Here is a 14219-nt window from a genome sequence, read left to right on the forward strand (position 1 = left end):
GACTTCACTTAAACTCTCGCTTTGGAAAGTCCTAAGAAATATATGGCAGATTACATGAACATTATTACACTTTTCCATAATGCAATAATAGGCTGCATATAAGCATGCAATTTGATAATGCTATGTTACGAACAAATATAATTGATGGTCAATGTAGAATATTCTGCATACATATCTAATGTATATATATATATAGGCACGAACTCGACTAAATTACAGTTTACAAGCAATTGGGGAAAAAGGCACTGTAACAAAAAATATTCCAGAAGTTAGAAAAAGTCTTTTTAGTTTTATTTTATGCGCCTAGAAAAAGCAGTAACTGAAAGGAAAAGGGTTGGGGTTTTTTTTTGTTGTTGTTGTTGTTGTTTTTTTAGCAACAGTAATTTTTGTTTTTCTTCCATTGTATCAGCGCCACGTCCCGGCCCTGACGGGTTGTTTCCTCTGAATTTAAACCGCTTGTTCCCGTATCACTGTGAGCAAACACTCGTAAACGCAAAACAAAGCTGATTTCAATTTCAAATTAGGCGGCGGGAGCAAGAAATATCTCCAAAATGGGCTCTGACAGCTAAACAGTCTCTCTCTCTGTTAGCGCCGCTTGTACTACGGCAAATGTTTACCAAAGATCGGGAAACAAATCCTAACAAACTTTCGCCAAAGACGTAGTCATCTTTTTTCCATCCGAATGGCAATTGTTTTCGGGCAGTGCTTTTTGTACAGTAGTTTTTGATAAAAAGACAAACGCAGCTATCAGTGGGGATGATGTTGAAGGATGGAGATAATAATGTTTCTATACGTGGCACTTCACATGCCATTATTTTTCACTGAATATTTAAAGAGCTCATGCGGCAGAGATGGATATAGTCTGTGCTTGTTGTCAACCCCCTTACACTGAAACAGTGCGAATCTATCTATCTATCTATCTATCTATCTATCTATCTATCATACACATTGCAAGGTATATTATGCTAGGCTTTATGTGTATATATACAGTTTTATATAATGATTCGAAGATCACAGCTATCCTGTACAGCCTAGGAAACCATTATTTGTATGTACAGTTCATTTAATTACTATTTACATTTTCACATTAACCCTGTTGTATAGAGCACTTTTTACATCTACACAATTATTCGCGCGTTAATTAGGAGGGCTGAAAATTGAATTTTTTTTTATTCTCCCCTTTTAACCATTTCTAGACAAGTTTATTACTATTTTAATTGTCTGGTATGCTTCTTTCGTTATTAAACTTTTTTTTTTTTTGTGTTTTGTTTTGTTTTTCTCTCTGTCTTTGGAGACGGAAGATGTCTGAGGGAAGAGAATCGGCCTTTATTATTTATAGCAATACATCTATTAAGTGTCATTGTTTTCTTCACAAGTTATGAGTGTTTACAAATAAATATTTGGATCTGTTTGCTACAGGTTCCCCCCCCCCCCCCCTGGAATGACAGATCATTTTTGCTCAGTGATCTCTCTTAGGTGAGATTCGAGATCTAAAAAAAAGTTATTGGATGCAAATGAAGCCTGGGCTTGGGAAAAGCTGGAATCGATCTGTAATTCATTAAGATGAGCAGAGAGGTGAGATTGTAAACAGGGGATGATTTGCAGTTCATTTGGGTGCCAGACGATTTAAACGAGAAGCCACACGCATAAACAGGCTGGATTATTGTTATTAAAGGTTTGTGATCAGCTAGAACTGGTTCAACGCTTAGGAGTTAAAAGCTGCTTAAACTCGGTCATGAATAACGTTCTGGGGTGAAGAAAAACAAAAAAATCCAACTGGCGTCATATTTTCTGTGAATTGTCACCGTAAGTCTCAGCTAAAGATGTTGAATGCACTTAAGCTAAACATTGCCCTCATTACAGAAGCAAAACAAAACAACAACATCAACAACACAAATCAACCTGCGGTGATAGAAATGGACCTGTTCAAACATGGGCGCTGGGTTTTGCTCCCATCAAAGCATTTTAGTAGTGATTAAAAAAAAAAAGCTGCACTTGTAGGTCAGTATAGCTAAACTAAAATTTCCAGTGACATACGCACATTTACTTACAACAAATATGAAAACAGGATCATAGACTCATATGGGTCAGGACTCCGGCTAATTAATTTCAGAAGACATACAGAGGGATACATGCAGATGCACATCCTAGTTATATTATAATTATATCGAGTCCTGAATGCACGTCACTTATATATATGCTGCATAAAACCTGGAGAAAGTTGTATGTATAGTGGATAGGGAACTGGAGTGCTGCACGCCTTTTGTCACGTTACCTATTGAAAATACATTTCCCATCCGCGCCTTTGTAGCGCTGTGTATACATATAGATATTCTTTTAAAACGACCCTTGCTGATACGGCAGTGGTTTCTTGCATTCATATCAACAATGTGTCATCTGGTTCGCTACTGAAAGGGGCATAGAGATCCGCTCCTGTGCGCTGAAGGAATGGTCCCTTTCTGCGGGGTTTCTTTTAAAAATGTAGTGCTCGATGATCGATAGTCAGAAAAGGGAGCCCGAATTTAATCCTTCTCCATTATTACTGACAACCGATAATTGATCATTGCTCGCCAAACAGCTTTTGGCCACATAATTGAATCATAAGCAATTTGGGGGGTGGGGGGAGCTGAAGGCACAGAACTAAATAGCACCAAACTGATGGAGCCTTTTCGAGATGACCAGAGGGGAAATCTGGTAAAAAAAAAAAAAAGACTAATGTTACAAGCAGCCAAGGTGAAATTGTTTAACACAATTGCCTCCTTCTACACTTGCTGCTTTCTCTTTGACCCGATGACCAAATACATTTTTACACCTAGCTAGAGATGTCCTTTTAGAGCTTTACGGATGAAAGTGCTTTAAAAATGATTAGCAGGAGATTTACAGCTGTCACTCCTAACAAGGGGCAAAGTAATAAAATCAATCCCCCCCATCCAATCAATCAGAGCCTGCACACAGCTTTGCTTTTTTTTTTTTTTTTTAATCTATTCATTTTAGCGGTGTTTGCTTGTTCTTACAACTCGGACATTAAACATGTGCGTTTCAGATATTACACAAAACGTCTCTTAAAGGCTGTCAGCTTAGCTTAACATGAATCAGCAAGTTAACAAGGTAAATTAAAAAAAAAAAAAAAGATTTTCCTTGTTAGAGGTAAAGCTTTAGAAAATAAAACGTCCACATAGCTTGATCCATTTATTAGCCGTGTCCTTAATACGAGGGGAGCTGACGGCTTAGTCGCTTGGCATGTGTAGGGCATTGCAGTAGACGTAAAGCTCCCTGCACTTTGCTCTGGTTTTCCCTATCAGTTTTAAATCCAAAAGAGCAGAACGATTAAAAAAAAAAAAGTACAAATAAACGTTCGCATATGTATAATTATCTAAACAGTTACTATTTTTTTTGTTTCGTATTGGTAAACGAAAACAAACACTAAGAATTTTGTGTTTGAAACCTTGCCAGCACCTTAAATTTGCACCTCCTTCCCCACTGTGTCTTTATTAATGAATACCGCGTTATACATGTCACGTTTAAAAACTACCTTTGCATTGGTATTAGCAGGAGTGACTAAAAAAAGGGACGCATGTTAGCCCTAATTTTAAGTGCATTGCCAAACTATTGCTTGGCAGGTCGATTAGGACTTGAAGACCATCCTCTAGCTCAGAAACTGTGGACGTTGCCGGGGCTCCCCCACCTTCTGTGGTGCTGTAAGACTCGCGCGGGTTCATCACTACTTCACTAGCTCCTCTTGCTAGAAACAAAATACAACAACAAATGTTTGCAATTGTATTTTTGGTCCCTTTGGCTGCTGTGTATTTTAAAAGTACGAAAGAAAAACAGAAAACAAATGTGCAATTTCAAACGTTTTGGTGTAGCACAAAATCAAATCGGAATGACTCGATGCAATATCCTGCAAAAAAAAAAAAAAAGTCAGCCAGCTGTTCATGGGACAGTGAACGCTGCACTGAGGCGTCCTGCCCTGGCACGTGGAGCTCCCTCCTGCCGGGCACACTGCCTTTCTGAATCGCCTCCCTTGCTGGTCTCACCTTAACCTGTGAAACAAGACAGCTCTGGTTGTCTGTGACTGTGGGGAAACACCTAAGCTGATACTGCTGGGTTATTATTTTATTTATTTTATTATTTTATTTATTTTATTTATTTATTTATTTATTTTTTTATTTTCTGGCTGCCTGCTTTCACTTGCCTTCAGGCACTGTGGCTGGAGTGCGTATATTAGTAATGTGACGTGAACACTGCAGGAGGGTGTGAAACAGACAGGGAGGAGCCCATGCATTGGCATTAGAATTTTGGATTGCAGCAGGTACACAATGCAAGCATCGGGTGAGACTTTATACTAGGGATGTGCAATCGTTTTCTGACGATTAGGAGATTCGTACAATATTGCCCAAATCGTCACGGATTGGGAAACCGATTAAAAACGATCACATTTTCCCTGAATTTTCATTCAAAAATCGTTTTTCGGCTTAGCGCGCGCTAATGGGGTTAGCGCACACTAACAAAAATAATGTTTTTTTTTTGTTAGTGCGCGCTAATGGGAGTTTTCCCGTGGCCACACGAACCTGAAAGCGAAAACGATCGGGCACCCGATGCACATCTCTACTTTACTGCATTTGCATAACCTGGAAATTAGGGGGCGATGCAATATCACGCACGCAAAAAAAAACCCCCGTGCATCCAACCTGGACACGTGATTTTTGAACGTGCGCACATCCTCTCACTTGGGCGCTGCATCCAATATTCTAATTAGCTGGTGCGCTGAAAGGGATGTGCTATGGATAATTTGTGCGTCTCCTAGCACGTCCATGCCATTGAGTGCCCAGGAGGAGCGGCTGTGCGCAGGTAAGGAAAACGGCCACTCAATTTTCTGAGCGTCCATTTTTCCTAACCCATGCACAGCCATGGGTTAGGAAAAGGGACGCTCATAAATTGAGCTTCCCTTTTCCTAACCGGACCACCGTCAAGATTTTTTTGTTGTTGTTGCAGCTTTCTGTGGTTCCTCCTACTTATTATCGCAACAATATTAAGTAGGAGGAGCCACAAAAAAAGCCGTAATGTTTGCTCTTCTGAGCATGGCTTGGGATGCCTGAAAACACCAGCTCTGGGCTGGCGTTAATTTTTGAGCTTTAAAATGTGCGCGTCATGCCCACTTTTTTTTTTTTTAGATCGGGGGTACTAGCTAATAGCCTCATCAACATGCATTTGCATGTGATGAGCGCTATTAGTTTCGCGGGGGGGTTGGACGCGCATTTTGGATGCCCTAATCCCCTTGGTAGCAAAAGGGGTTTTGGATGCACATCCAAAACGCGTGTCCAACCATGGGTTAAACTGCACTTGGCTGAGTGCACTGCATTGCAACAGCCCCTTAGTGTCTTACATAGTTAATGACAGATGGTGGCAAAGAAAGACCAATTGGCTCCTTTAGTTTGGTCAGTTTGTCCTGGCCACTGGCCACGCTTGCTCAGAGATATCTCAACTGCCATCCTTAGAAGTTTTGAGTGCTTGTAGGATATCCCTCCTTCGCCAAGTCAGATTTAGTTGCCTTCCTCTTTGGTTCTCTAAAATCCCATGTAATAGTTGCTATTATATGCTGAATGACATTGGAAACTGTTGGTTTCCCTGTAAACATGAATGGTTATGAATTATGTTTCTTTCTACAATAAAACAATCTTTTTGGTGCATGCTTCTCTATCCTCATACCATTACTTTATGCATACAAATGAAGTCATTGCATTCTTCAGTGCTACAAAAATATGCATTTAAAAATAATCTAGTAATAATCAATTTTAATAAATTTTAATTATGTAGAGCACTAGCTCTACATAATTGTATTCTCTTTTCCTTTTATTCCTGGGTCTTAATTTGTTCCCACTTTATTTAATTTCTTTATATATATACATACACATTTACCAGTTCAATAAAAGGCATTTTTTTTTTTTTTTTTTACTATGGTCATTCCCTTATTTTAAAAATTTCTCAGAGTTGATTGGACTTTCTGCCATGGTCCTGCTTTATTGGGGGCAGGTTTGACCAGCCTACATTATTTGCAAATTGCAAGGGCACTTTTAGCTTGGATGCCTGCATACAACAAGCTTTCAAAAGGAAACCACATACATGATTCCCTTTGAAATTAGCCATGGCAAAGTGTGCCTGCTAAAAGTGGCTGAATACTTTGCACCTGCTATTGGAAGGGGTGGCTGGGGACAAAAGAGTGCATGCATTTTTGAAAATGCCAAATACATGCAGTGTTTTCTTTCCCCAAACTAAACCTGCCCTTAGGGATTCCTCGTTGTAACACAACCAAAAGTACATGTTAGGGAAACTCATGTATGCTTTCAGCTGGGCAGAAGAGAGCAATTTTCAGCCAAGGCACTCCCCCCCCCCCCCTGTAAATTGCTATTTGAAAATTGAATTTGTCCTCAGTACTGCTGATTTTCAAACCTTCGCGCATACGTGCAAAGCTTATGGGGTAGTTTTACCTGCAGGTTTTGCACTAGTTTGCAAAGGGCAAGTGCAAGGGGTATTTTCTCCTTTTTGAAAAGTGCCTCAGGAAGAAGCAGGAGCACAGATTTGCTCCTGCTTTTTGTGTGGTGACCCTTTCCATGGAAAACACCAGACTTTGCATGCTGCTGCCTGCTGCAAACCTAACCCCATCCCTGAGTCTATCTACTTTTCGGCATTGTTGACTCCCAGACCTATTTGTACCTGGGTAAAGAGTGGGCGGCTTTTAGACTGTCAATTTATCTGGGTAAACGGCTTTTGAAAATTCCACAACTATGGGTGGAATCTTCATTATGTCCGTGGTGCTTGCAATCCTGCAGGTACATTGAACCCTGGGCATTGTAGGCTGCAGGGCAGTGGGTACAATGTAGCCACAGAAAGTACACATGGGTTTTTTTTTGTTTTTTTTTTTTAAATAAAAGCCCTCCCCACCCCCCACCACAACCCACAACCATGCATAGTTTGCCTCTGCAACCTCTCTCTCTCTCTGCCCTGTCTCTCTGCTCTTTTATCTGAGAGGAAATGGGAACAATTTTCAACAATTTTATGTTGGTAAACAGCTGCTTATCCCGGTAAAAGCTTTACAAATTGGCCTTCCCATTTATCAGCCTGTATGAATCAAATTTAAAAGAGCAGCTTTTATAAAGCCTTCTGAGTCTTTTTCCAGATACTCTATGTAAGTATATATCGGTAAGACGCCTCATGTGTGTGTGTGTTTTAAATCTGCTTTAATATATTTTACATATCTTGAGACATAAGTAGTGGTGGCTTCATTTCATTGGAGAAATGCTCTCGTTATTAATCACTCAGCATAGCTTTGACCTATGGAACCTGGAGATTTCAGACCAGTGCAACATTAATCTTGGGTATTGAATATAATTAAACAATAACACTTATTGGATAAATAGGTGTAATGACAAAAAAGCAGGAGTCCTCAGTGGGAACATTCCTGCGCTCTTTCGTAAAGTCATTTTAAACAGTTTTTAATTTTGTTCAAGAAGATGGGTCAATTTAATCTTTTTTTTTTTTTTTTATTTCAGTGGCACGCATGAACAATTTACTGGCTACAGCATCCAGTCTGATGACAGAATTCATGGTCTAATGTTTCACAGAGGCAAACAATGCTGCTAAGTTCTCCTGTTTTATAGTTTCAAGAATCTCAAATTCTCACAGCAAGAGGACAGACAATCACAAGACTTGCTGATTTTCAGAGACAAATATTCTGGGTGCAAACATCCATGCATCTTCTGTATTTCATTAGATATTTTTTTTCTGGTGTCGATAGAACCAACTAATGTCTACTATTGTGTAGAATTTTTTAAGCCATGTTGTATATAACTTGCTTGATAGTACTTTCTCTGTGGTTCCTTATTTAATGACTTTGCCTCTTTTCCTTGCATGTGTGCTCTAATACTTTGTCAGGGCCTGATGTAATAAACTACACTGGGCTGTATGCACAGTTTTACACAGGTTTCTGCACATATGTTTTGTGTATAGACTTTATTCCTGATTCAACAAGGAGTTTTGCGCACAATAAATGTACACACACACACCTGTGTAACACTGTACGTGCAAATTAGCACTCCCTTATATAAATGCATGGTTTCTTAACATTCGAAATTGAACTCCTGGAATAAAGTTGCTCTGGCTAATATTGGGCTGGGAACATATGGGCTCTTTTTTCAGGATTTAATATTGGGCTGAACCTGGAGTTTGTCGTGCGGGAGTCCTATATTTGGAATTTCTGTGCAAAAATCACAATTTGTGCACAAATCTTTTTGCATGTAAAGCATATTTTATGCACAGAGATACTTTTTTGTGCAACAGGTTTCTTTGTAAATACATAAATTGTGTTAAGTCATCCTTTATGCACAGAGGACACTGTGCACACAAAGATGTTTTCATTTTTTGTGTGCAGAAAACATGTTTTATGCAAATAAATCATGTTCTGTATGCACCAAGAATGTCTTCTGCACACATTTTTGAATTCGTATGCTTTTTTAAAACTTCTAATACATTAGCATACTACATTAGCAGTTAATATTGTTTTGTGCATGCATCAACAATCTATGTGCTGAATTTCAGCACACAGTTTATGCTCTGCTTATTACATCGGCCCTCAAAGAGCAAACAGCATTTTATCAGGTCTGTAGGCAATCAGGGTATAATCCAAAAGTACAAACAAGACAAACATTTTCAATTTGGATCAGTAAAGTTTTATAAAACTGTGCATTTGTATTGAAACCAGATTACTATGAAAGCTCTATGAGGGTACACCCAGTGAGTAACACAGATGATACAGATTATTTTCTTTTCCTATGAAATCCAGTTGGAGATCTGTGTTCACAGCTTAGATATGCTATAAGAAGAATTTTGCAGACAAGAAAAGATGCAACACAAAATCAAATGATTAAGGGATTGGGTCAACTCAGTTACACTGCAAGGAATGGATAAAGAACCAGGGGAGATTAAGGAAGAATTTAAAGGTGCATAACATTGTGAGATGAACAGAGACATGGAAGTCATAGCAGTTTTTCAACAACTGAAGACATTCAGAAACCAAATCTTTACTTTCTATAGTCTGAATGGATTGCTTGTTCTGAGCACTCAGTATGAAGGCTTACAGTCCTCTTAGTATTGGAACCTAAATTAAACCTAAATATTTGAGCATGTACTGCATAAGTGGAATATTTTATATAGCTGATGAGTGACTGAAAATGAAGGTTTGCCTAAGAATGGACTCTGGCCTGGCACCGCCATTTGATCCACAACTTTCACCTTTCTTATGTTTAATTAAATCAGTTAAAATGGGAATGAATGGAGTTAGGCTGGGTCTAGACTTAGCCTAGTTGACAAGTGAATTTGGATTTGATATGAGTTGCAATAGGATAAATGTGGTTCAAATAATCCAATTTCCTGCACTCTTAGTTTCCCCCTACCTTTCCTCCATTGGCCTAGAATTAGACTTAATTAAATACATATTGGATCATCCATTCTCAAGTTGAATTGAGCCATAAAATTATTAGTTCTCTTCAGGGTATAACTAACTATTTCTTCATGTTACACTTTGGCCCCCTAATATATGCCCTCATATTTAATGCCGCAGTGACTACTTCATTTTATTCTTATTTAATCTGCTTGGCACAGCTGGACTAGGAGAATTTTAAATACATATTCTTTTATGGTAAAATAGAAGGTGTGGCCTAGTGATTAGAAGAATGGGCTGAGAAACAGGGAGACCAAGATTCAAAGCCTGCTTCCCTCACTGACACTGTTTATGACCTTAGGCAAGTCATTTTATCTCTTGTTGCCTCAGGTACTCACTAAAAGGTGAATTTTCAAAGAGTTGTGCGCATGATACATAATATACATGACTGCACGTGCGCTCCCACCTACGTGTGCTCCCGCCGACATGCGTTCATTGGTGAGCTCATTCATATTTTAAAGTTATCCTTCTAGATTATAAGCTTTGTGGGGAAGGGACTTATTGTACCTGAATACTATAATGCTGCAAGCTGCCTTTTGCATTATTTGGAAAGGCGGACTAAAAATGCAAAAAAGTATATTTCTTTGTTTCCTGCTGCATGCTTACTTTTTTGTGTGTTTGTATGGTGTTATTTTAATTATTATTGTTTACATTTATTTCATTAAATTTATTGTAGTTTGTTTTATTTATTTATGTAATGCCTGGTAAATTTAATGTGGATGCTATTTAATATATAAATCATGCTTTAGTTTATGAAATGTTTTGATGATGTAAATGGAATTGCAGGTAAGTAAATAAATATTGATATTATTATTATTAATAAATTAGTCTATATGCTTATACAATATTGTATAAGCCTATAGTGAAATACCTACATTTTAGGTATTTATTTATTTGATTTATATTCCGCCTTTCAGACACTTCAATGCGGATTACATTCTGCACAGTATGGCATTCATAAGTGGAATGCTAAACTCTTTCTATGGTGGTTTATATAGATGAGAGGAAGGTAATCCTCTTAATAATATCACACATCTCTTTCCATACAGTTTGTATTGTAGTTACCATACTTAGTATAATTATGCCTCATGTTCAACAAATAACCTTTGCTCCTCAATATATCCTCCCCTAATTTACCCCTTCTGAACATGTCTATGGTTTCCTAAACTTAGTCATTTTAAAGTGGCTTGCATAGCCTTAGATCCCTGACCTCCAAATGTAAGTAATTTAAAAGATATGTAAAGCTTTCTTATACTGAATATGTAGCTATAGAGATTTCAGTTGTGTTTGGTTATACTTTATTGCAAAGAGAGAGTAACATGAACCCACTTAACAAGCACAAAATTTTATGCTTGTTAGCGGGTTCATGTTACTGTCTTTTTGTTTTGATTGATTACTCTAATTGAGATAGATTTTGGCTGTGTTTTCATTGTTGTTTAATACTTTTTATTGCACCAGTATAAGAATTATCCAGTGATGATGAGCTTATGTTGGTGGAAAAGAAGATATCGTGACCTGTAAAGAAATATGAATTGTACAAACGTACATATTAAAAACAAAAAATAGGCATAGACATAAATATTTTAGTTTTTTTGTCATTTTGGGAAGCTACTACTTAGAAAGCATAAACTGTGAATTGAACACATTCATCATTGTATTCTTTTTCTTGTCATTACAATAAACAAAATTGCTGTTAACTGTAACTTTTAACAGCTGCTTTATTTGTGTGCCTATTATGAGTTCTGAAGACATATTTTCAGTGCTGACATACAGGCAGCAATAATCTTTCTAAGCTGTAAAAATATTTGTGAAAAAAAGAGCTGCAAATGTCTCTGTGTATAGTGCTCCCTTGAAATGAAATGGCCGTTTTGGTACCTGGACATCCAGTCTGGCTTCTGAACTTTCAAAAATCAGATGGCTGGAGTGAAATATGAACTGCACTTGAGAGAGTTTAGAGCTCTTTTGAGAGATGATCAGTTTTGACCTCTGTTTTCAGCCTGAAAGTAATCAGGGCGAATTAACTAAACAATTCATCCAAATCTCATTTCTTGCATCTTGGAGCAGGACGGTAACTTTTAAACAGGTGCCCGCGCACCAGGGACGCGGTCATTTTGTAACACGCACGTGTATGTCTGTGCATGTTATAAGACAGCCCGGACACATGTACATGTGCGCTCAATTTTAAATGTACACGCATGCGCGGGCAAATTCCGCGTGTACTGCATAAGTGGGGAAATTCTTACTAGGAATGCCAATGCTGCTTTTCCCAGTTTGTTCCCAGTTCGTCCAGTTAATGAATGGGACATCCAAATCCCCCCTGTTAGCCCCCAACCCTTAAAACTTTGCTGACTTGCTTAGATCTTTTGGATTCAACACATCCATATAATCCATGGCAGTAATAAAGTTATGCGGCGGGGGACCCTGGTGCGCACCAGTGCGCTATGGATGCACGTGAATCCCAGATTATGCCTTATGCCCCACCCCTTTTTAAAAACGTTTGATTGGTGCGTGCAGCGGACGGCCCAACTTGTGTCCTTGTCTCCCGGTTTTGAAGTGCGTCAGGCTGTTTAAAATTCACCTGTATCAGTCTATCCTGTGGTTTGAACTGTATCACTCTGCTTTCCCTGCACCTATAGACTACGTACCTTATTGCCTTTAATAACTATGATGTCACGGATGAGAAAGTATGCTGTGGCCTGTTTGTCTACATTATCTCTCCATCCAACCAAGTAATGGTACTTCATGACTCCTTTCTTGTACATGTATCCACCTAACACTAAGAAACAGAATAAATACTTCCTCAACGAGTAACAATGCTTTTGCCAAATTAATTAGCCTCCCTCCAAAACCAGGGTTGCCATTATTACATGTGGGGCTAACTACAAGCTTTGAACTTTTACTAGCTGTCTCTTCCATTCTGGGAAGCTGACTAAAGTCTTTTCAGCTAGAAAAGTCTGTTGCTGTATCCTTAGTTCCCCCCCAAGCAGTATTGTACTACTGGACGGTGTCTTTACCTGGACAGTTTGGAGGAAGTTGATTGCGGCTAGTTTGTTTATAATTGCCTGGTTGCAAAGAATGCGCCATGTCTTTATTATTTTTTTTTTGGTTGTTCTTCCCTTGTAGAAAAGTCAGGCGAGATGAATATGCACAGTAGGACGACTAAGCATTTTCTCATTGGCACTAAATGTAGTGTGGTGGCTGGGGGTGGTCCAGTGAGACACGAAGCCCCATTCCTCCCGTTTCCATCTCCCCTTCACCCCACCGTTGTAATACGAACTATGATTTGCTTATTTTCTGGCAATGGCATCTTTCACCTGCATGGAAGGGAGTGTCAACTCCTAAATGTTAGTCAAGAAATGTATTAAATTAGTTGAATAAAAAGGTATCCCCTCATTTTTTTTTTTTTTTTTGCGGTTGACTTTTATTTTAGTATACAAAATGGAAGAATCCCTTACTACGTCTCTCGTTGATGACAAAATTTCTGTTTTTCAAACAGCAAGAAATGTGTAAAAATCTCAGCATTAACTAGCCCTGTTTATCTATTTATTAAAAAAAAAACCAAACAAACAGAGGAATTATCTGTTTCAACAATTGCCAGAAATGGCCTGCACGCTTGCATTGTTTTATTTGTAGCTGCTCTGTGTACAAGATGCTTATCAGTAACCACCAGACAGTCATGCAGAAGAGAGAGCCTTAATGCTGTCTGAGACAGCCTGCGATTGCTATTGATAGTTAGCATCGGTGTCCAGCCTGAGAAATGGAAGTGCTGCAGGCAACTTCAGTCAGGAGATGCTATTGATCTACTGCTTCCTTTGCCTCCCTGAAGCAAGGGAAGGAGAGTAAAGGGGAGGAGAAAGCTTGCTGTATCAGGAACAGTGCAGAAGCCCCCCCCCTGCCTTATAATAGCTGGAAAAGACAGCACCTGCGTGTAGATGAGTGAGCAATCTTCATATCTAGGCATCTGAACACGTTATTCATCATGCATATGGGATGATCAGCTCTTCTTTCTGTGTAGACAGGCTGTGGGGGAATCCTGGATGAAGCACAGTCGCTGTGGTTTTTTTTTGCTTCATTGATGTGCCCGTGCCATTTAATATCCCAACCATCCATCTAAAAACATGATATTACCTACAGACAGACCCTTGAATAGCAGGCACCCTCACTGGGGGTAGTGAAGGTTTTTTTTAACAAACTCTTTAGGGGGCCATGGCATAGGCGGCCATCTCTGCAGTGGAAATGAGTTGGGAATCAGTTTTCATCAGTACCCAGGAGTAAGGATGGACAAGGGCACATTTAGGGAAAGGAGACAGGGACAGGGACAGAGAGAGATAGAGAGATGGGGGAGGGGCAGGCAACATGAGAATTTGCAACTTCCTCAAGAACAAAAATACCCCTTATAGTATGAGATTCAAACCGGGGAACCCGGGCCTTCCGTTTTCCGGTGCCATACAATTTATAATGGAAAGATGGAGAGGACGTTTTACCACCTAGGACATCCTGGTACGATTTTCAGGCTTCTCGGCCCTCTGCAAACCTATTCTCCCCTCCCCCCTTCTTTACTTTTTACCTCTGCAAACAAAGGCCAGCATTGCAAATGCACCCTGTAATTTCCTCCTGTAAGTGAGCGGCGGCAGCGTCCATGCATGGCTCATTCTTCACTGACCCTGGCCCCCGAATGTGTGAAGCCAGACCCCTAAAAATGGTATCACCTGCAGCTCGCCCC

The sequence above is a fragment of the Rhinatrema bivittatum genome, chromosome 7, assembly GCF_901001135.1.
Source record: "Rhinatrema bivittatum chromosome 7, aRhiBiv1.1, whole genome shotgun sequence".
Classification (NCBI taxonomy): domain Eukaryota; kingdom Metazoa; phylum Chordata; class Amphibia; order Gymnophiona; family Rhinatrematidae; genus Rhinatrema; species Rhinatrema bivittatum.